The 24,121-nt window shown below is 43.1% G+C and overlaps 1 protein-coding gene across 2 annotated transcripts in view; it reads left to right on the top strand.

Annotated features, from left to right (window-relative positions):
* LOC126162529 (sodium-dependent nutrient amino acid transporter 1-like) overlaps positions 1-24,121 on the top strand; it is a 222,386-nt gene that overhangs the window by 97,697 nt on the left and 100,568 nt on the right. The gene's annotated exons all lie outside the window — the stretch shown is intronic.

The raw sequence follows: 24,121 nt of genomic DNA, 5'->3' as shown, positions 1-24,121 counted from the left end.
GATCGCGACGATTTTGATACCAAACTCTCGACCTTCAATGAGACAAGTTCGTTTCTTAAGGAGACCGACAATAAACTCGTATCATAGTTTACTAACAATGATAGTTATTTTGTATCTCTAACAGGAAACGGCCAGAAAAAAAAATTAATAGAGCTGTGAAACAAACACAATTAAATGAAGAGTTTGTTTATCACTGCAATCGATTTAATGTGGAGTAAAATTAATACACGATTATTGAGAATCAGCAGTTTAATAACTATTTGCCTCACATCAAAACCGGTGAGGATGAAGTATCAGACCGAGGCAACTGATAACATAATTATAAATACAACGCTGCATAGCAGCTTAACAAACCGAAATACATAGTATTTGTTTTATAGTTCGTTTTGAACCGTCTTTCGGCTTAATAGGCCATCCTCAGACAACTTAATACTAAACAGATAGTCCACACAACGTCAGCAAGAGTAAGCTCTACAAAGTAAGCTCTACAAAGATTGTTATTCCAAAGATATATGACCTTTGAAGACTATATTTCTATACAGCAGAGAAAAAAATGACGAAATACACAAAGAAGCTCTAATCAAATTAGACTTGTATTACATTACCTGATTAAAAACATGAGAGTAAAGAGGCCAAAACAGTAAAGAAATGCGTACTGACACCGGCTACTATGTTGAGTGGTCGAAACAGCCTATATGTAAACGAACAGGTAAAAGGGGGGGGGAAGAAGGGAGGAAAGGAAGACTGTAGGAATGTGGAACAGCTGTACTATTTGCACGAAGCATATTATCTTATGGCGAGAAATATTTTAACTGACTGATGCTACTTTGACAAGAGTGCATAATGGAGCTGTATTTGATCATTAAGGATTAGGTCAGGATTCTGTGAACAGTGTTTATTGATAGCCAGAATTTCAAGTACCATTAGTTTCTGTCTTTATATGCCCTATGGGAAACATCACACTTAATATCATAAGAATGACATTCATCAAAGCATGTTCAGTAAAGGCGGAATATTTCTTTTCGATTCGCTAACTCCTTTCATTTTCAATTAGTGTATGTAGTTACAGCCCTGTCTGACTGAATTACATTCACATTCGCCACACAAATTGCAAGGAGTTCTATAAATTTCAGTCTATTACTATTTTCCTTCTTCTTCTTCTTCTTCACTTCATGGATTAGGCATTCTTGCCTCTTTCGGCTTTGCAGCTGACTCCAGCTTGTCTTGGGTCATCCTTCCCTTGGCATGTAATTCAACGCTGCCTTCAGAAATCAGGTATTTTCCATTCTTTATTTATATTTTATTATGTGTGGATTCTGTATTTAATTCTTTCCTAATATCTTCATTTCTATCTTGTCCATCATCGTACATCCTTTGACACCCCTTAAAAATCTCATTTCTGCCGATTATATTTTACTCAGATTCTTTTGAGGCGTCAACTCATGCTTTGCTATCATAAAGCAATGAGGGGTAGTGCCATTACTTTATAAGGTTTCATTTTAGTTTCTTTACTAATTTAATTTTAAGTTCTTTGAATGGATCGACATAAGGCTTCACATTTTCTAACTTCTTTCTCAATTTCCTTGTCGTTATAAAAAGACTTACGTCACAACCAAGATATTTAATATTCGATAATTGCTCTAACCCCCCATGAACCATGAACCTTGCCGTTGGTGGGGAGGCTTGCGTGCCTCAGCGATACAGATGGCCGTACCGTAGGTACAACCACAACGGAGGGGTATCTGTTGAGAGGCCAGACAAACATGTGGTTCCTGAAGAGGGGCAGCAGCCTTTTCAGTAGTTGCAGGGGCAACAGTCTGGATGATTGACTGATCTGGCCTTGTAACATTAACCAAAACGGCCTTGCTGTGCTGGTACTGCGAACGGCTGAAAGCAAGGGGAAACTACAGCCGTAATTTTTCCCGAGGACATGCAGCTCTACTGTATGATTAAATGATGATGGCGTCCTCTTGGGTAAAATATTCCGGAGGTAAAATAGTCCCCCATTCGGATCTCCGGGCGGGGACTACTCAAGAGGACGTCGTTATCAGGAGAAAGAAAACTGGCGTTCTACGGATCGGAGCGTGGAATGTCAGATCACTTAATCGGGCAGGTAGGTTAGAAAATTTAAAAAGGGAGATGGATAGGTTAAAGTTAGATATAGTGGGAATTAGTGAAGTTCGGTGGCAGGAGGAGCAAGACTTTTGGTCAGGTGATTACAGGGTTATAAATACAAAATCAAATAAGGGTAATGCAGGAGTAGGTTTAATAATGAATAAAAAAATAGGAGTGCGGGTTAGCTACTACAAACAGCATAGTGAACGCATTATTGTGGCCAAGATAGACACAAAGCCCATGCCTACTACAGTAGTACAAGTTTATATGCCAACTAGCTCTGCAGATGATGAAGAAATAGATGAAATGTATGACGAGATAAAAGAAATTATTCAGGTAGTGAAGGGAGACGAAAATTTAATAGTGATGAGTGACTGGAATTCGTCAGTAGGAAAAGGGAGAGAAGGAAACATAGTAGGTGAATATGGATTGGGGGGAAGGAATGAAAGAGGAAGCCGCCTTGTAGAATTTTGCACAGAGCATAACTTAATCATAGCTAACACTTGGTTCAAGAATCATGAAAGGAGGCTGTATACATGGAAGAAGCCTGGAGATACTGACAGGTTTCAGATAGATTATATAATGGTAAGACAGAGATTTAGGAACCAGGTTTTAAATTGTAAGACATTTCTTGGGGCAGATGTAGATTCTGACCACAATCTATTGGTTATGAACTGCAGATTGAAACTGAAGAAACTGCAAAAAGGTGGGAATTTAAGGAGATGGGACCTGGATAAACTGAAAGAACCAGAGGTTGTAGAGGGTTTCAGGGAGAGCATTAGGGAACAATTGACAGGAATGGGGGAAAGAAATACAGTAGAAGAAGAATGGGTAGCTCTGAGGGATGAAGTGGTGAAGGCAGCAGACGATCAAGTAGGTAAAAAGACGCGGGCTAACAGAAATCCTTGGGTAACAGAAGAAATATTGAATTTAATTGATGAAAGGAGAAAATATAAAAATGCAGTAAATGAAGCAGGCAAAAAGGAATACAAACGTCTCAAAAATGAAATTGACAGGAAGTGCAAAATGGCTAAGCAGGGATGGCTAGAGGACAAATGTAAGGATGTAGAGGCTTGGCTCACTAGGGGTAAGATAGATACTGCCTACAGGAAAATTAAAGAGACCTTTGGAGAGAAGAGAACCACTTGTATGAATATCAAGAGCTCAGATGGCAACCCAGTTCTAAGCAAACAAGGGAAAGCAGAAAGGTGGAAGGAGTATATAGAGGGCTCATACAAGGGCGAGGTACTTGAGGACAATATTATGGAAATGGAAGAGGATGTAGATGAAGGTGAAATGGGAGATAAGATACTGCGTGAAGAGTTTGACAGAGCACTGAAAGACCTGAGTCAAAACAAGGCCCCGGGAGTAGACAACATTCCATTAGAACTACTGATGGCCTCAGGAGAGCCAGTCATGACAAAACTCTACCATCTGGTGAGCACGATGTATGAGACAGGCGAAATACCCTCAGACTTTAAGAAGAATATAACAATTCCAATCCCAAAGAAAGCAGGTGTTGACAGATGTGAAAGTTACCGAACTATCAGTTTAATAAGTCACAGCTGCAAAATACTAACGCGAATTCTTTACAGACGAATGGAAAAACTGGTAGAAGCCGACCTCGGGGAAGATCAGTTTGGATTCCGTAGAAATGTTGGAACACGTGAGGCAATACTAACCTTACGACTTATCTTGGAAGAAAGATTAAGAAAAGGCAAACCTACGTTTCTAGCATTTGTAGACTTAGAGAAAGCTTTTGACAATGTTGACTGGAATACTCTCTTTCAAATTCTGAAGGTGGCAGGGGTAAAATACAGGGAGCGAAAGGCTATTTACAGTTTGTACAGAAACCAGATGGCAGTTATAAGAGTCGAGGGGCATGAAAGGGAAGCAGTGGTTGGGAAGGGAGTGAGACAGGGTTGTAGCCTCTCCCCGATGTTATTCAATCTGTATATTGAGCAAGCAGTAAAGGAAACAAAAGAAAAATTCGGAGTAGGTATTAAAATTCATGGAGAAGAAGTAAAAACTTTGAGGTTCGCCGATGACATTGTAATTCTATCAGGGACAGCAAAGGACTTGGAAGAGCAGTTGAACGGAATGGACAGTGTCTTGAAAGGAGAATATAAGATGAACATCAACAAAAGCAAAACAGGGATAATGGAATGTAGTCAAATTAAGTCGGGTGATGCTGAGGGAATTAGATTAGGAAATGAGACACTTAAAGTAGTAAAGGAGTTTTGCTATTTAGGGAGTAAAATAACCGATGATGGTCGAAGTAGAGAGGATATAAAATGTAGACTGGCAATGGCAAGGAAAGCGTTTCTCAAGAAGAGAAATTTGTTAACATCGAATATAGATTTAGGTGTCAGGAAGTCGTTTCTGAAAGTATTTGTATGGAGTGTAGCCATGTATGGAAGTGAGACATGGACGATAACTAGTTTGGACAAGAAGAGAATAGAAGCTTTCGAAATGTGGTGCTACAGAAGAATGCTGAAGATAAGGTGGGTAGATCACGTAACTAATGAGGAGGTACTGAATAGGATTGGGGAGAAGAGAAGTTTGTGGCACAACTTGACTAGAAGAAGGGATCAGTTGGTAGGACATGTTCTGAGGCATCGAGGGATCACAAATTTAGCATTGGAGGGCAGCGTGGAGGGTAAAAATCGTAGAGGGAGACCAAGAGATCAATACACTAAGCAGATTCAGAAGGATGTAGGTTGCAGTAGGTACTGGGAGATGAAGAAGCTTGCACAGGATAGAGTAGCATGGAGAGCTGCATCAAACCAGTCTCAGGACTGAAGACCACAACAACAACAATTGCTCTAAAAAGTTGTAACCTAGTACAATTTTCAATATGCCTGGATCATGTCCTCTAACAGCAATAATTTTCATGTTATTAACTAAATTATGTGATTTACATATATTATTTAACAGATACATGGTTTTTTGTAACTGTGTTTCAGTTTCTTAAATCGCTATTTTACTGTCACCAAATAAAAGAATATATAGCAGACTGGAAGCCTGTAATGCCTCTGCCGGTGGATATATATATATATATATATATATATATATATATATATATATATATATATATATATATATATATATATATACTACTGACTACTGGCCATTAAAATTGCTACACCAAGAAGAAATGCAGATGGTAAACGGATATTCATCGACCATCGACTAAATATATTATATTAGAACTGACATGTGATTACATTTTCACGCAATTTGGGTGCATAGATCCTGAGAAATCAGTACCCAGACAACCACCCCTGACCGTAATAACGGCCTTGATTCGCCTGGATATTGAGTCAAAAAGAGCTCGGATGGCGTGTACAGGTACAGCTGCCCATGCAACTACAACACGATACCACAGTCCATCAAGAGTAGTGACTGACGTATTGCGAAGAGCCAGTTGCTCAGCCACCATTGACCAGAAGTTTTCAATTGGTGAGAGATCTGGAGAATTTGCTGGCCAGGGCAGCAGTCGAACATTTTCTGTATCCAGAAAGGCCCGTAAAGGACAAGCAACATGCGGTTGTGCATTATCCTGCTGAAATCTAGGGTTTCGCAGGGATCGAATGAAGGGTAGAGCCAGGGATCGTAACACATCTGAAATGTAATGTCCACTGTTCAAAGCGCCGTCAATGCGAACAAGAGGTGACCGAGACGTGTAACCAATGGCATCCCATACCATCACGCCGGGTGATACGCCAGTATGGCGATGACGAATACACGCTTCCAGTGCGTGTTCACCGCGATGTCGCCGAACAGAGATGCGACCATCATGATGCTGTAAACAGAACCTGGATTATTCCGAAAAAATGACGTTTTGCCATTCATGCACCCAGGTTCGTCGTTTTCGTCGTTGAATACACCACCGCAGGCGCTCCTGTCTGTGATGCAGCGTCAAGGGTAACCGCAGCCATGGTCTCCGAGCTGATAGTCCTTGCTGCTGCAAACGTCGTCGAACTGTTCGTGCAAATGGTTGTTGTCATCTGTTGACTCAGGAATCGAGATGTGGTTGCACGATCCGTTACAGCCATGCGGATACGATGCCTGTCATCTCGACTGCTAGTGATACGGGGCCGTTGGGATCCAGCACGGCGTTCCGTATTACCTTCCTGAACCCACCGATTCAATATTCTGCTAACAGTCATTAGATCTCGACCAATATGAGCACCAATGTCGTGATACGATAAACCGCAATCGCGGTAGGCTACAATCCGACCTTTATCAAAGTCGGAAACGTGATGGTATGCATTTCTCCTCCTTACACGAGGCATCACAACAACGTTTCACCAGGCAACGCCGGTCAACTGCTGTTTGTGTATGAGAAATCGGTTGGAAACTTTCCTCATGTCAGCACGTTGTAGGTGTCAGGTGGCGCCAAACTTGTGTGAATGCTCTGAAAAGCTAATCATCGCATATCACAGTATCTTCTTCCTGTCGGTTAAATTTCGCGTCTGTAGCCCGTCATCTTCGTGGTGTAGCAATTTTAATGCGCAGTAGTATATAAATATATATACACTCCTGGAAATGGAAAAAAGAACACATTGACACCGATGTGTCAGACCCACCATACTTGCTCCGGACACTGCGAGAGGGCTGTACAAGCAATGATCACACGCACGGCACAGCGGACACACCAGGAACCACGGTGTTGGCCGTCGAATGGCGCTTGCTGCGCAGCAATTGTGCACCGCCGCCGTCAGTGTCAGCCAGTTTGCCGTGGCATACGGAGCTCCATCGCAGTCTTTAACACTGGTAGCATGCCGCAACAGCGTGGACGTGAACCGTATGTGCAGTTGACGGACTTTGAGCGAGGGCGTATAGTGGGCATGCGGGAGGCCGGGTGGACGTACCGCCGAATTGCTCAACACGTGGGGCGTGAGGTCTCCACAGTACATCGATGTTGTCGCCAGTGGTCGGCGGAAGGTGCACGTGCCTGTCGACCTGGGACCGGACCGGACCGGACCGGACCGGACGCACGGATGCACGCCAATACCGTAAGATCCTACGCAGTGCCGTAGGGGACCGCACCGCCACTTCCCAGCAAATTAGGGACACTGTTGCTCCTGGGGTATCGGCGAGGACCATTCGCAACCGTCTCCATGAAGCTGGGCTACGGTCCCGCACACCGTTAGGCCGTCTTCCGCTCACGCCCCAACATCGTGCAGCCCGCCTCCAGTGGTGTCGCGACAGGCGTGAATGGAGGGACGAATGGAGACGTGTCGTCTTCAGCGATGAGAGTCGCTTCTGCCTTGGTGCCAATGATGGTCGTATGCGTGTTTGGCGCCGTGCAGGTGAGCGCCACAATCAGGACTGCATACGACCGAGGCACACAGGGCCAACACCCGGCATCATGGTGTGGGGAGCGATCTCCTACACTGGCCGTACACCACTGGTGATCGTCGAGGGGACACTGAATAGTGCACGGTACATCCAAACCGTCATCGAACCCATCGTTCTACCATTCCTAGACCGGAAAGGGAACTTGCTGTTCCAACAGGACAATGCACGTCCGCCTGTATCCCGTGCCACCCAACGTGCTCTAGAAGGTGTAAGTCAACTACCCTGGCCAGCAAGATCTCCGGATCTGTCCCCCATTGAGCATGTTTGGGACTGGATAAAGCGTCGTCTCACGCGGTCTGCACGTCCAGCACGAACGCTGGTCCAACTGAGGCGCCAGGTGGAAATGGCATGGCAAGCCGTTCCACAGGACTACATCCAGCATCTCTACGATCGTCACCATGGGAGAATAGCAGCCTGCATTGCTGCGAAAGGTGGATATACACTGTACTAGTGCCGACATTGTGCATGCTCTGTTGCCTGTGTCTATGTGCCTGTGGTTCTGTCAGTGTGATCATGTGATGTATCTGACCCCAGGAATGTGTCAATAAAGTTTCCCCTTCCTGGGACAATGAATTCACGGTGTTCTTATTTCAATTTCCAGGAGTGTAACTTAACTGTATTGTAAAATTAAAAAAAATAAAAATATAAATTGATATGCCCTGTATATTGGCAAAACTAATAAAACTACTAGGAGGAGCAGTGCTTATGAACGTCTACAGTTTGATTGTTGTACAATATTTTGCAGGTACAACAGACCTTTATATTAAATATTTCCACATTTAAATAGTAGGTATTACTAATAAAAAGACTTGTCTTTTGCTTATTAGCACTACTGGAATAAATTGTAGATTAGATGACGAGCGTAATCTGTTCTTTGTACCATGCATAAAATTCATTAAAACATATAAAAATTTATTCTCTAAGTTGTGAAATACATTTGTGATGTACTGGTGATCAAACTTAAATCATAAAGTGCAGTTGTCGAGCAGGTGCACGAAAGTAAACAATGTTATTCCCATGATGTTGGCACCCACAACAGCTAGTTCACCACTCATGTGTGCATCCTCCCATCCTTGGAATGCATTTAGCATAGCAATATGATCAGCTTGCTTAAACCAGCAAATGCATTTTGTTGATCCACACCAGTGGCAAAACCTCTGTAAGGGTGGAGCTCTTGAAACGTTTTCCCGAAATAGTATAGGGTACCAAACGACAGTAGTACACATTCGATTAGATAAAAATCGAGGACTGCTGTACTCATCATGACAGTTACCTCATGCTAGGGTTTTAAATTCTTATTACAATATAAAACGTTTGTCATCTTCTGCTGGTAATACTAAATATGCTGTTGTACAGCGGTAACTACATGACATTTTGGCAAAAAAGCGTACTGAACACATGTGTGTCTACCGTTACCCCAATCATGTTGACTACCATTATCCCTAATGTATATAGCATACTGCTGGGTTTAATAAGGGTCAGCTGACATGGTGACTGCCATTACCTCAGTCATGTCGACTAACATTTCCCTAACCACATGATGGCAGTGTATGTGCCATCAACTGACAGCAGGTGTCAGCTCTTGGATCTCCACTAGTCTTGCAACACCAGGAACTGACAGCAAGTTCTGAATAGTTCTAACTAGTTCCAACAAGTCACATCGTTAAGTACCACCAAAAGTTTATCAAACTGACCCACGTTACAGTTAAACTGTACGAAATTGCCCTCCCGTGTAAATATTTTCTAGTGTAACCGTTTTCCAAAGTAACAGTTTTACAGTGTAGCTGTCTTCTGGTGAAGCTTTTCTCCAGTGCATTACTTTTTCAGTGTAATCACAGATACTACTGGGTGGAGCAATGATGGTCAGTTGACATGTGGACTGTCATCACATAGCATGTGCATTTATCTTGACATGTCGAAATATGATATGGCTTCAGGTTATGTCAACGATCATACGCAGAGGTCAGTTGAGCTAGTTGAGATCTGTTCCGGCAAGCCGCCACCACTACCAAGAAGAAAAAAATGAATAGTCTGCAAATTTAGAATACCTGACGCCAACAAGTGAATAGATTTTTCCTACTAAAATACTTATTTTCATGAGATCAAGTGCATAGGGTAGGAGCCTATGAGTCATACCCACACTTCCTCAGTATGACATCCTCATTATATCACATACAGGTTATTGACATTTACCACATAACATCACAACCCAAGATTGTAGAATCCATGGTATTGTGGTGGTGTTTCTCTTAAAGGTCATTAAGATACTACACTGTGGTTGAATGTTTAGTCTTAATGACCAGTAGAACACAAAGTCTCACTTTCTGACTATTTTTGTTTGTTGGGCAAGTCGTAGCTTGCTGGAACAAGTATCAGCGTGCTTACTGGACGTCATGATTAGTCTTTCTGACTCTGGTAAATGCAGAAGTGCTGCTAGGTGTACTATTTACATAATTTAATGCACAATTCGAGTGAAACTTACATAATTTTTATAACATGGCCCCACATTTTTTCAATAAGGAAATGATGCATATATTTGAAGTTGGTGGCTATATTCTTCTTGATCCGTTTTATTTTAGTTGGCAGTAAATTACTGCAGTGGAAGCGATTGTTTTGTTAAATTACTACTATATGTCTGGAGGGGAGGAACGTGCGTTACTGCCATCTTGGTTTAAGACATTATTCGAAAGAGGGGTGTAGCTTGTCACATGATCGATAAGAGGGGGGGGGGGGGGGATTGCATTTGACATCATGAGGACTACTGCTATGGGGATTCTTGCCTCCACCTGTCACAATCCAATGAACGACCAATGTGCATATTTGTTCCAGAATGCATATTGCCTTCCGACCACCCTTCCTACTCTGCTGGTAGACCTTCCTTTGATGATAAGATATGGAAATGATCATATGGTATTATTGGCCAGGTGAAGCTATCTGGTGTTGACTCGCTGTATCCTTGTATTTGATGCTACTTTCGGAACGTGTGGGTCTTTGAGATGAAGATGGCAGGAAAATGGTTAGAACCACACAAACATCCAGTCACTGCACGAAGAAAATGGAATCGAACCCTGGACCCTTTGATCTGAGGTAGTGGCGTTAATCAGTAGACTATGAGCTGTGGACCAAATTGGCGGTATGAAGGGTGATGTGGCTACTACCTCATGGTGTTCCAGCTCACCGCCCTCTTGCGTGTGCAGCTGAAACGCTAGTAGACACAGATCGTTATCACTTGCCTAGTGTGTCCTTAACTGTGCTTTCAATCGCTGAGATCTTAACTGTCATTTTTTTTCTCCACCATCAAGTGCGAGTATCTACCTTAGATAACATTTCTGGCCGTATTCCCATATGACCCCCTACTCTTTATCTTCTAATTGATCGTTTCTCTTAGGCAGTCGGTCCCCTTTAGCAAAATCATCGTTCACACAAGATAAGTATGAATGTATTATATCTGTACATAGTTTACAGAACGCCCTTTCACACTGATAAAAACTACAAGCTTACGCATTAGTACACACACGTTATGTCAAAACAGAGGTCTCATATAAGGTGTAGCATTGTGCTCTTTCATTGCCAGTAGCAATTAACACCAAAACTTTCCGAATCGGACTGTATGTTTATCCCGCTAACCTTGGGAATAAGATTTTGACAGATGAATAGATAAGGTTCAGCTCATTGAATCTTAAGCTCTCCACTCACGTTTCTGATACATTACACGAAGTCCACACGTGTCGGTCTTTGTCTTTGACGTTCTAGTCAACTGCTGAAATCCTTGCCGCAAGGTCACGTGCAAATTGTATCTTGTAGATATTCGTTTCAGGTGGATGGCATAAGATACCCTATCAGCGTTCTTTACTTTGTAAATTATTGATTCCACACTGTGCTATCACAAGACAGTATTATTAAAGACAATAGACAGTTGAAATTCTTTATGGACTGAACAATAACAACAACTGGAAATATATACATCGAACCCAACAAGATAATTACCGTTTAAATATTGGGTTTTAAAACCGTATATTTACTAGGAAATGTAATGTGTTTTTCAGTGTTGTAACAATTTGTAATCAAATACCTGTTGAAACTGGAATGAAAGTATTAAACAGATAAAAATAATATCAAATCTCATTTTCACAACCAATTTATCTGTTGTAAAAGTGTGAACATTGATGTTAGTATGAGCTTTTCTAAAAATTACGAGAAATCATTGAAAACAGAAACTCCACGTGCTCAGAAACATGTCTGTCAAGCTGTGTAATTACCTTACCTGAATTTGGCGCCATGGTAAGCTTAATTTATAGCACGTCTCCAAATTATTTCCAGTGATGCACCACAAGAAAGCCACAATATATCAGAGGCATGTATGTGTATCAGGTTTCTAAAACGTACTGGAAGTTCTGTTACGTTGTCCTACCTTGAACGAAATAGTCTTCTTGCTGACGGCGATCAAGAATCCATTTTAGCCGTACACAATATTCTAAAAGGCAAGGCTGCATCCAGCAAGAAGAACTTGCGTATTTTGAATGTCGAGGCAGTCGTCATCAATATTTACTAATTTAAATAGCGTTCATTCAGATGAAATGTGTAACTCTTTTGTGACTGGAATTATGTGCAGACATCAGCACACAAAGATACACCTTCAGCTAACATGGCGATATGTTGATGACTTGTATAATATTACATATTTGAGTTTACAGTATCTGTGTTTTACAACGCCTGTTTTTTATTGTACAATGTCCTCCTGATATACATGTACGTCTGAAGGTCATTGTATACAACCAAAGAGGCATTGTAAGCTACAGGCATAATAAACTAAAATGTGTATTACATGCTTCTACGGCTGAAAACGACGATAACAACATCGACTCTTCCTATTGCGGGAATCACATGCCGTGTGAGCATTAGGGGATTTGGAGAGTGTGGCAGTGTGGATCGGTCCAGGGATCGTGCTGGATAGCCCAAGTGCCTAAGGCGATAAGCGGGAAACCGGTTTCGAGTTTCAATCCGACATGGATTTTCATGTGCCGCTAATAAATTGATTTCGCAGTTCGCGAATCAATTTTCTGGTATGGTATAATATTAGTTGTAATCTAGTCCTTACAGCAAAAGATGCTATTTTCGATAGAGTCACATCGAAGATAACGTTCACTTGGGTTTGTTACCCAGCTCTAAATGTCCAGGAAGGCTGTATTCAGTTGGTAACCAGAGGCTGCAATCTAAATATGGCCAGTAAATCAATAATACCAAATACTGTTGACAGGTCTACTCCTCTCGTGGACGTTTACAGCCGCCGCTAAACGTTAAATGACTTAACGGCTAAGGCAATGTTTGGCTACTCGATATTTTACCATATTGTGACGTTAAATGTCAAACCGTCCTTTCAGTGTAGGGGGCTTGGAGATCAGTCTCTACTCTTGTTTCTTCGCACAGCCGCTAAAAGCCGCAAAAGGCACAGTTCAGTTCCGACATGAGTCTATTTTAGATTGTCCGCAACACAGCCGCTCAACTAGAAGAATTCTAAAAGGTATTTTTTTTTTTTTGTCTTCGGGGTAAGGTGTGGTGGGAGACGTTAAAAACTCTGTATATTTCTACAGTTGTTGGGAAGGAAAACATAGGTACAAAGAAGGTAGCTGCGAAGAAACCATGGGTAACAGAAGAAATACTTCAGTTGATTGATGAAAGGAGGAAGTACAAACATGTTCCGGGAAAATCAGGAATACAGAAATACAAGTCGCTGAGGAACGAAATAAATAGGAAGTGCAGGGAAGCTAAGACGAAATGGCTACAGGAAAAATGTGAAGACATCGAAAAAGATATGATTGTCGGAAGGACAGACTCAGCATACAGGAAAGTCAAAACAACCTTTGGTGACATTAAAAGCAACGGTGGTAACATTAAGAGTGCGACGGGAATTCCACTGTTAAATGCAGAGGAGAGAGCAGATAGGTGGAAAGAATACATTGAAAGCCTCTATGAGGGTGAATATTTGTCTGATGTGATAGAAGAAGAAACAGGAGTCGATTTAGAAGAGATAGGGGATCCAGTATTAGAATCGGAATTTAAAAGAGCTTTGGAGGACTTACGGTCAAATAAGGCAGAAGGGATAGATAACATTCCATCAGAATTTCTAAAATCATTGGGGGAAGTGGCAACAAAACGACTATTCACATTTGTGTGTAGAATATATGATTCTGGCGATATACCATCTGACTTTCGGAAAAGCATCATCCACACAATTCCGAAGACGGCAAGAGCTGACAAGTGCGAGAATTATCGCACAATCAGCTTAACAGCTCGTGCATCGAAGCTGCTTACAAGAATAATATACAGAAGAATGGAAAAGAAAATTGAGAATGCGCTAGGTGACGATTAGTTTGGCTTTAGGAAAATTAAAGGGACGAGAGAGGCAATTCTGACGTTACGGCTAATAATGGAAGCAAGGCTAAAGAAAAATCAAGACACTTTCATAGGATTTGTCGACCTGGAAAAAGCGTTCGACAATATAAAATGGTGCAAGCTGTTCAAGATTCTGAAAAATGTAGGGGTAAGCTATAGGGAGAGACGGGTCATATACAATATGTACAACAACCAAGAGGGAATAATAAGAGTGGACGATCAAGAACCAAGTGCTCGTATTAAGGAGGGTGTAAGACAAGGCTGTAGCCTTTCGCCCCTACTCTTCAATCTGTACATCGAGGAAGCAATGATAGAAATAAAAGAAAGGTTCAGGAGTGGAATTAAAATACAAGGTGAAAGGATATCAATGATACGATTCGCTATCTTGAGTGAAACTGAAGAAGAATTAAATGATCTGCTGAACGGAATGAACAGTCTAATGAGTACACAGTATGGCAGTAGAAATGAGAACAACGAGAAACTTAACATCAGGATTGATGGTCACGAAGTCAATGAAGTTAAGGAATTCTGCTACCTAGGCAGTAAAATAACCAATGACGGACGGAGCAAGGAGGACATCAAAAGCAGACTCGCTATGGTAAAAAAGGCATTTCTGCCCAAGAGAAGTCTACTAATATCAAATACCGGCCTTAATTTGAGGAAGAAATTTCTGAGGATGTACGTCTGGAGTACAGCATTGTATGGTAGTGAAACATGGACTGTGGGAAATCCGGAACAGAAGAGAATCGAAGCATTTGAGATGTGGTGCTATATACGAATGTTGAAAATTAGGTGGACTGATAAGGTAAGGAATGAGGAGGTTCTACGCAGAATCGGAGAGGAAAGGAATATGTGGAAAACACTGATAAGGAGAAGGGACAGGATGATAGGACATCTGCTAAGACATGAGGGAATGACTTCCATGGTACTAGAGGGAGCTGTAGAGGGCAAAAACTGTAGAGGAAGACAGAGATTGGAATACGTCAAGCAAATAATTGAGGACGTAGGTTGCAAGTGCTACTCTGAGATGAAGAGGTTAGCACAGGAAAGGAATTCGTGGCGGGCCGCATCAAACCAGTCAGTAGACTGATGACCAAAAAAAAATTTTTTTCTACGGGGTGTTCAGAAAGTCTCTTCGCAGTGCCGTATCATTGTTACCCGCCCGTTCTTTATGCCGCAGCGAGTACACCGAAATGAAACTCAGTGAAATACAAGTTATTGATTTATTGAATATACATTTTTACTTATAAATTTTCACATTAAATGATGAAAGTGTCCCCTCTGTTGTTGAATACACAATTCAATTCGTCTAATCATGTTTCCAAACACAATCTGTAACATTTCTTCTGTAACAGAAGCAGTGAAAGTGGATAATGCAGTTTTCAATTCATCGATGGATTTTGGACGGTTTTTATAGACAGTTGCTTTAGCTGCACCCCATAAGAAAAAGTCAGGTGGTGTTACGTCAGGCGATCGTGGGGGCCAAAGTCCCTGTGAAATTATGCGATCACCAAAAACGTCAGCAAGCAGTGACATTGGAACGCGAGTTGTATGATCGGTTGCACCATCTTGTTGAAAATAACCGTTCAGTATTTCACTTAACCCAAGTTCTTCTATGAATGGTTACAGAATACCATTGCAGTGTCGTTGTGCGTTTATTGTTTCGTTGAAAAATCCAAGCAGGCGAACAATCGTACGCGCTGCCAACAATCATACACTTTTTGAACATCCCGTATAAGATTTTGAGGTGCAGTTTCTGGAAACTGGATTTAAACGTAGATAAATGAGAAAGGTGTTGTGTATCTTCTAAGCACACTATCGTATGTGACTGGCTAATACGTTAACGACGATGCAAGGAGTCAGTTACATTACACAAATCCAATTAAGGATGATAAAAGGTATATTAACCGTATTTCCTACACTAATGTGATCGCTGATAAAACAGGTATAATATGGTCAGACATCGAAAGACTGCTCTTTACACACACACACACAGACACACACACACACACACACACACACACACACTCTCACACACACACACACACATACACACACACGCGCGCGCGCGCGCGCGCACACGCACACGCACACGCACATACACTTAGCGCTGAAGGCGCGTCAGAAATTAATCGGTGTACGTATAAATACAGGAACTACGGTTAAACTATGCATGCACACAGCAGTACATAGCGGGAATTTTATTATCAGGTTAATAATATGGCAGCAACCTGTCTTGAATGCTAGTGAGCAAAATATTAACCTGAAGCTACAGCTGTGGAGCGTCTTTTTCCCGACATTGGTACTCATTCATAATATTACGTCACCTACATCGCCAGCTATATCTGAAATTAGTCACTACTCGTTTGCTACAGTTAAGTGCAAGAAGATCTACAGTGAAGAGCCAAAGAAATTGGTACACCTGCGTAATATCGTGTGGGTCCACTTCGAGCACGTAGAAGTTCCGTAACATGACGTGGCATGGACTCGACTAAAGGTTGAAGTAGTGCTAGAGGGAATTGTCACCACGAATCCTGCAGGGCTGTCCATAAATCCGTAAGAGTACAAGGAGACGGAGCTCTGTTATCAACAGCACGTTCCCAGGCATCCAAGATACGCTCAATAATGTTCGTATCTGGGGAGTTTGGTGGCCAGCGGAAGTGTTTAATCACAGAAGAGTGTTCCTGGAGTCACTCTGTAGCAATTCTGGACATGTGGGATGTTGCATTGTCCTGCTGGAATTGCATAAGTCCGTCGAAATGCACAATGGACATGAATGGTGAAGGTGATCAGACAGGATGCTTACGTACGTGTCACCTGTCACAGTCGTATCTAGACTTATCAGGGGTCTCATATCACTCCAACTGCACACGCCCTTCATTATTACAGGACCTCCACGAGCTTCAACAGTCCCCTGCCGACATGCAGGGTACATGGATTCATGAGGTTGTCCCCATACCGGTACAAGTCCACCCGCTCGATACAATTTGAAACGCGACTCGTCCGACCAGGTAACATGCTTCCAGTCATCAACAGTCCAACGTCGGTGTTGACGGGCCAAGGCGAGGCGTAAAGCTTTGTGTCGTGCAGTCATCAAGGGTACACAAGTGGGCCTACGGCTCCGAAAGCCCATATCGATGAGGTTTCGTTGAATGCTTCGCACGCTGACACTTGTTGATGGTCTAGCACTGCAATCTGCAGCAATTTGCGTAAGGGTTGCACTTCTGTCACGTTCAACGATTCTCTTCAGTCGTCGTTGGTCCCGTTCTTGCAGGAACTTTTTCCGGCCGTAGCGACGTCAGAGAGATTTAATGTCTTACCGGATTCCCGATATTCACTGTACACTCGTGATGTGGTCGCATTGCTACCTCGGAGATGCTGTGTCCCATCGCTCGTGCGCCGACTATAATACCAAGTCCAAACTCACTTAACCTGCCATTGTAGCAACAGTAGCTGATCTAACAACAGCGCCAGACACTTGTCTTACGTAAGCGTTGCCGACCACAGTGCCGTCTTCTGCCTGTTTACATATCTCTGTATTTGAATACGCATGTCTATACTAGTTTCTTTGGTGCTTCAGTGTATAACGAGGCGTCTCAACGTTCATCTAGAACTCATCGTTGTCCTCTGATATTTTAATTATCCCAAATAGCTGGACGGGAATTTCAGCAGCTGCATTCCCGAAGACCAGTCTAGTTTTTTTAAATTATTGTTCCAACTTATGTAGGAAATTAAATAATATTTATCTACCTTACAAGTTTCTGTAGAGTTACAGATGTTTCCTCTAGCGAATAGTAATCGCGTTCTGATGAACACAAATTTTACTGTTTCAGACTATGATCCTTGATGGCACAAAACATTTAAACGACGGTAATAATCCCGTGGCAAGAGTGACACTCTTCAGTAATCCCGTGGATGAGTATGAAGCATGTTCTGTGGTCTCGGATTGCTTCCCGAAAGGACTCCATGTTGCGTGCGGTTGCTTCTCACTAACACAATTTCGTTCTGTTCTAGGCTGTCCTTTATCACTTGTCCCACCAGTAGCTTCAAGCATAATGGAGTCTTAAGGTCTAAAATTTACACTATTGCGAGTAATCGCTGGTGATGTACTTTCGAACAGGCGTTTGACTTCCTCGCTATGCAGCACGTTCTGTATACTCTGCAAATGTAGAGTTAGATTGCATGAATTCTCCGTCGTCTAGGCCTTCCAATTGTCATTCTCTCACAGCCATAGGCCTCTGCTCGAACAATCATAATTCATTCGACGTTGACTATGTATCAGTCTTTGATTAGGCTGTCATTAAATGTCAAATCCTTTCTTCTGAAAGGCAAATACCTCTTTTAGTAATCAGACGACTCAACGATCATTGACTCCAGAAGGATAAATTCATATATCGCTTCCACTTCTTTCCCACCTGTTGATTACAACCTGACGCGGCATCTAGAAAGTACTGCCCTCCAAGAATTCGGTTTGAGCTAGATTCCGCTCTATCTTGCACCTCATCTTCATGTAAAGAATAAGCGAAAATGATGTAACTCACCCATCTGCACGCAACTGAATGAGATACCTAGTAGCAAGTAGAGCCTTCATTTGTCCTGGTCTTCGTAGCACAAACTCCATGAGATACTGAGGGAGCTGGAGAGTCAATCTGATCCTTGAATTATTTGGAGCTGCATCCGAGTTAAACTTATCGCTATTAATGGAATTCCAAATGTGTTAAGCTGGTATGAATTTATGTGACCTAAGTAGCCTCATGAACACCCAGATCAGCTCGTAGTCAACAGCTGGGAAAGAAGTGGAAGAGATAACTGAGTTAACTTCGTTAGATCTTCCCTATCTCTTCTATCAGTTCTACCTGTTAGGAATCCCAGATAGATGAACAATACTCAAGAAACGGTCGAACAAACGCCTTATAAGCCACTTCCTTCGTGGATGAGTTACATTCTTCCTATGAATCTGAGTCTGGCATCTGCTTTTCCTACTATTTGTTTTATGTGGTCCAATAAAGATCTCTCTGGATAGTTTCTCTTCTATATCCTACGACATATACTGTTTACAGCGGCAGCTATACAGTAGTGGATTTCTTTTCCTATTTATGCCCAATATGTTATATTTACTTACGTTCAGAGTCAACTGGTCAACTGCCAGAGCCTGCTCCATTCATCAATTCTCTGGAGGTCCAGTCGCAAATCTGCTCCGAAGTCGATAAGCTCGTATTTTTTTCATTAACCATCAATGCGGGACGGTGTCAGATGCCTTCCAGAAGTCAAGGAAAACGGCGTCAAGCTGAGCGCCATTGTCTACGGCACAGTGGATCTCATGGCGGTAAAGAGCAAGCTGAGTCCAGCAGGATCTCTGTTTGCGAAATCCATGTTGATTTTTATAGAGGAAACTTTCCTTCTCCAAGAACGTCATAATTCTTGAGCACGAAACATGTTCCATAATTATACAACAGATTGACGTCAACGATATAGGTCTATAACTGTGTGCATCTGTCCTACGATCTTTCTTGAAAACGGGAGTGACCTGCGATTTCTTCCAATCGCTAGATACGCTTCGTTACTCATGCGATCTACGATAAATTACTGCTAGAAGGAGAGCAAGCTATTTCGCATAACGTTTGTAGAATTTTATATCATGACGCCTTTCCACCACTAAGCGATTGTAATTTTTCTATTTCGCAATCGGTTATCTTAACGTTTGTCATTTCGACGTTCGTACGACGATTGAAAGGAAGGACCATGTTACAATCTTCCGTGGTGAAACAATTTAGGAAGGCCAAATTCAGTATTTCGGCTTCTCTCTGTTATCTTCCGTTTCGGTGCCAGTATAGTCACTGAGTGAATGAACAGACCCAAAGACAGGCGGTCTCGACGGCGGTGGCATATCACCGAACCGTGAGAGTAATCTATGTGGAAAGTGGTGTCTCGCTGTACTCATTTAATTACGGACAGTAATGTCTGTAACACCCCTTACTAAGTCCATATTGTGTTTAGACAGTGATGTACCTGCAGCAGCGGGAACAAAAAAAAAAAAGGTTCAAATGGCTCTGAGCACTATGGGACTTAACATCTATGGTCATCAGTCCCCTAGAACTTAGAACTACTTAAACCTAACTAACCTAAGGACATCACACAACACCCAGTCATCACGAGGCAGAGAAAATCCCTGACCCCGCCGGGAATCGAATCCGGGAACCCGGGCGCGGGAAGCGAGAACGCTACCGCACGACCACGAGCTGCGGACAGTGGGAATAAGAAACACTTTATTTTATGGCCGTATACCTTTAAGATCTGATACTACCACCTGACCGTTGTCTTGAAATAAATAAATAAATACGAACCAAGTATTCCAATGGACTGTCCAGTACGAAACGACGAACTGTGGCAACCGTGAGACTTTTCAGGAGTGAGCTGTGAGATTGCGTCCGAGTAACATCGAACGTTTTGTTTGTTTTCAAACCCATTCAGATAAAAGTTTGCGTCATGAGACATCACAAGACTGTCAGAAGTATGTCTTCCAGGTCAATTCTGTCCAGTAATGTGCAGATATCGTGCCTACTCATTTTACCTCCCGGATGTAACTGCTGCATGATTTGCAACTTGTGAACAAACTTTAAACCCCTCTGCAAAGAAGTGTAAGGGATTTGTAATGTAGTGAAATAGCGACAGACTCATCGCTGTTGGTTTCCTTTCGTAGCTGCATCAGCTCGTCGAATATTTTCTGCTGTTTAGACTTTCATTTCAGTTCCCTTATATTTTACACTGGTTACGGAACATGTCTCACACATTGTTTCGCCCACCTGGATATTCCCTTTCTGCCTAGAAACGGAAATGGCGGTCTCTTCCACGGAGTATTGTGGACAGCCGCAACGCTGTCCACACGAGAAAACTCCTCCGCTGCCTCAGTAGGCAGCTGCGCTGTACTACGTTCCATACTGAACTAAATGACTAACAACGTAGGTCTGATTACAAGCGATAGATGGCGTATTAGTTTTCTGCGTGCGACTGGACATACGTCGTTTTCCACTTGGTGTTGTGGTGTAGTTCTGCTCCCTGTAGCATACACTAAGATCAATGAGTGTTTCTTGGACTGAACTGTACAATAGTCATATGTGGAATGTTGGCTTGTTTTGCTACTCACAGGTATTTAAAGGAATTCAACACACTAACTTTCAGCATACGCATTTATTCACAGCGTCCATCAGAGTCTCCGTTACAATTACGTACACGCTCTACGGAGGGTAGAAGAGTCTGCAATTTTCTATGTAGTACTAACCTCTATTCCCCAACACCTTGCTCTGATACAAAAATTTCAGTGCACGCGTTCCCGGTGACTCGATAATACATAGCTTGGAAAAGGTATTGCACAAGACTGGGACAAAAAGAAGTTTAGAAAGTCAAGTGTTTCAACCGAGAATAAGCTGGACAAATTATGCGCGGTCTTAGAAAGAACTCCGAGAAAATAGTTGAGCAATTTAGCACTTCAAGCGGATTTGTCAGTAAAATCTAACAGAGCACACGAAGAGAAACTGAAACTTTTGAAAATACTGATCAGTTGAGATGTAGTTGGTCGACATTAGTACTGCAACTCGCTATTGTAGTCCATGCTTGATGGAGAGTCTGATCTTAAAATGCTTCTTTTTCCTCATGACTGCATGACAGCTTCCTGGCCCCGTGAGGCGTGCACATGTGGGCTTTTCAGGATAGAGAAATCCCTCCACAGGCCCGATAAGATCCCTTCTGAGTCCAGACAGAGTGACGTTCGTCACAGAAGATCGGAGAAAGAAAATATTAATACAGTATTAGTTAACTGTAAGAGAATCTATGGAAAGGTCCCGGAACTAATCTTCCTTATAAACGGTTCCAATAACAACAGAGTTATAGACAGAAATCCGATCCTAAATTTCGAATACAATGTGTATCAAAAAGAAAGGGTGAACGCTGAAGCTAGAGGCGTCTTTTCAGCCATAACAAATACGATTTCGTCTAATGAGATAAGTAAGGATTCTGAATACGAAATAATTTGGGTGAGCACGAGAGTTAAAAGTGGATCAAACGTCGTCATCAGATGCTATGATACACTCCTGGAAACGGAAAAAAGAACACATTGACACCGGTGTGTCAGACCCACCATACTTGCTCCGGACACTGCGAGAGGGCTGTACAAGCCATGATCACACGCACGGCACAGCGGACACACCAGGAACCGCGGTGTTGGCCGTCGAATGGCGCTAGCTGCGCAGCATTTGTGCACCGCCGCCGTCAGTGTCAGCCAGTTTGCCGTGGCATACGGAGCTCCATCGCAGTCTTTAACACTGGTAGCATGCCGCGACAGCGTGGACGTGAACCGTATGTGCAGCTGACGGACTTTGAGCGAGGGCGTATAGTGGGCATGCGGGAGGCCGGGTGGACGTACCGCCGAATTGCTCAACACGTGGGGCGTGAGGTCTCCACAGTAGATCTATGTTGTCGCCAGTGGTCGGCGGAAGGTGCACGTGCCCGTCGACCTGGGACCGGACCGCAGCGATGCACGGATGCACGCCAAGACCATAGGATCCTACGCAGTGCCGTAGGGGACCGCACCGCCACTTCCCAGCAAATTAGGGACACTGTTGCTCCTGGGGTATCGGCGAGGACCATTCGCAACCGTCTCCATGAAGCTGGGCTACGGTCCCGCACACCGGTAGGCCGTCTTCCGCTCACGCCCCAACATCGTGCAGCCCGCCTCCAGTGGTGTCGCGACAGGCGTGAATGGAGGGACGAATGGAGACGTGTCGTCTTCAGCGATGAGAGTCGCTTCTGCCTTGGTGCCAATGATGGTCGTATGCGTGTTTGGCGCCATGCAGGTGAGCGCCACAATCAGGACTGCATACGACCGAGGCACACAGGGCCAACACCCGGCATCATGGTGTGGGGAGCGATCTCCTACACTGGCCGTACACCACTGGTGATCGTCGAGGGGACACTGAATAGTGCACGGTACATCCAAACCGTCATCGAACCCATTGTTCTACCATTCCTAGACCGGCAAGGGAACTTGCTGTTCCAACAGGACAATGCACGTCCGCATGTATCCCGTGCCACCCAACGTGCTCTAGAAGGTGTAAGTCAACTACCCTGGCCAGCAAGATCTCCGGATCTGTCCCCCATTGAGCATGTTTGGGACTGGATGAAGCGTCGTCTCACGCGGTCTGCACGTCCAGCACGAACGCTGGTCCAACTGAGGCGCCAGATGGAAATGGCATGGCAAGCCGTTCCACAGGACTACATCCAGCATCTCTACGATCGTCTCCATGGGAGAATAGCAGCCTGCATTGCTGCGAAAGGTGGATATACACTGTACTAGTGCCGACATTGTGCATGCTCTGTTGCCTGTGTCTTTGTGCCTGTGGTTCTGTCAGTGTGATCATGTGATGTATCTGACCCCAGGAATGTGTCAATAAAGTTTCCCCTTCCTGGGACAATGAATTCACGGTGTTCTTATTTCAATTTCCAGGAGTGTAGATCCCCTGCCTCAGCAGCAGCAGCAGCAGTGGCGCATCAGTTGAGGGCAAACTTGAAGAGTATTACGCGTAAATTTCCTGGGCATCTTATAACTTTAAGCAGAGATTCTAACTTACCAGCTATAGGCTGGAAGACTAAAGTGTTTAAGGCGGGTGGTAGCGACAACGAATCATGTGAAACTTTTGAGCAAATCAGAGAACCGAATCTTGAAGATAACATCTTATACCTGCTAGTGACAAACAGACCCTAACTTTTCGACTCAGTTCGTGTAGAACATGAAATCAGTGCTCACAAGGTCGTTACAGCATCAATGAATACGGCTTTGAAGATTAATGCAAAGAAAGGCAGGAAGGTCTTTCTGCTAAGTAACAGTGACAAAAAACAAATGTCAGATTACGTGAGAGGTCAACACGAAAATTTTATCTCCAGCACTACCAACGTTGCATATGACTGGAGAAAGTTCAAGTGCACTGGACGATATGATTCAGATAGGTACATGCCTAGCCAAAATTAGCGTAAGGACAGCCACGCTCAAGCGTTCAGCGAATTCGAAAGTAAAACACTGTCAACCGACTTGACAGAAAATCGTAAGAAGTTTTGTTTTATGTTAAATCAGTAAAAGGATCGAAGCCAACTATGCACACCCTCTGGGACCATAACGACAGTGAATCGAAGAATGACCCAGAAAAGGCCGAAATACTAAACGTCTTTTTTCGAACTGTTTCACAGAGAAAGAGGG

The sequence above is a fragment of the Schistocerca cancellata genome, chromosome 2 (assembly GCF_023864275.1).
Source record: "Schistocerca cancellata isolate TAMUIC-IGC-003103 chromosome 2, iqSchCanc2.1, whole genome shotgun sequence".
In the NCBI taxonomy this organism is placed as follows: domain Eukaryota; kingdom Metazoa; phylum Arthropoda; class Insecta; order Orthoptera; family Acrididae; genus Schistocerca; species Schistocerca cancellata.
The sequence above is the reverse complement of the archived record's forward strand: the minus strand, read 5'-3'. Positions and strand labels throughout refer to the sequence as shown.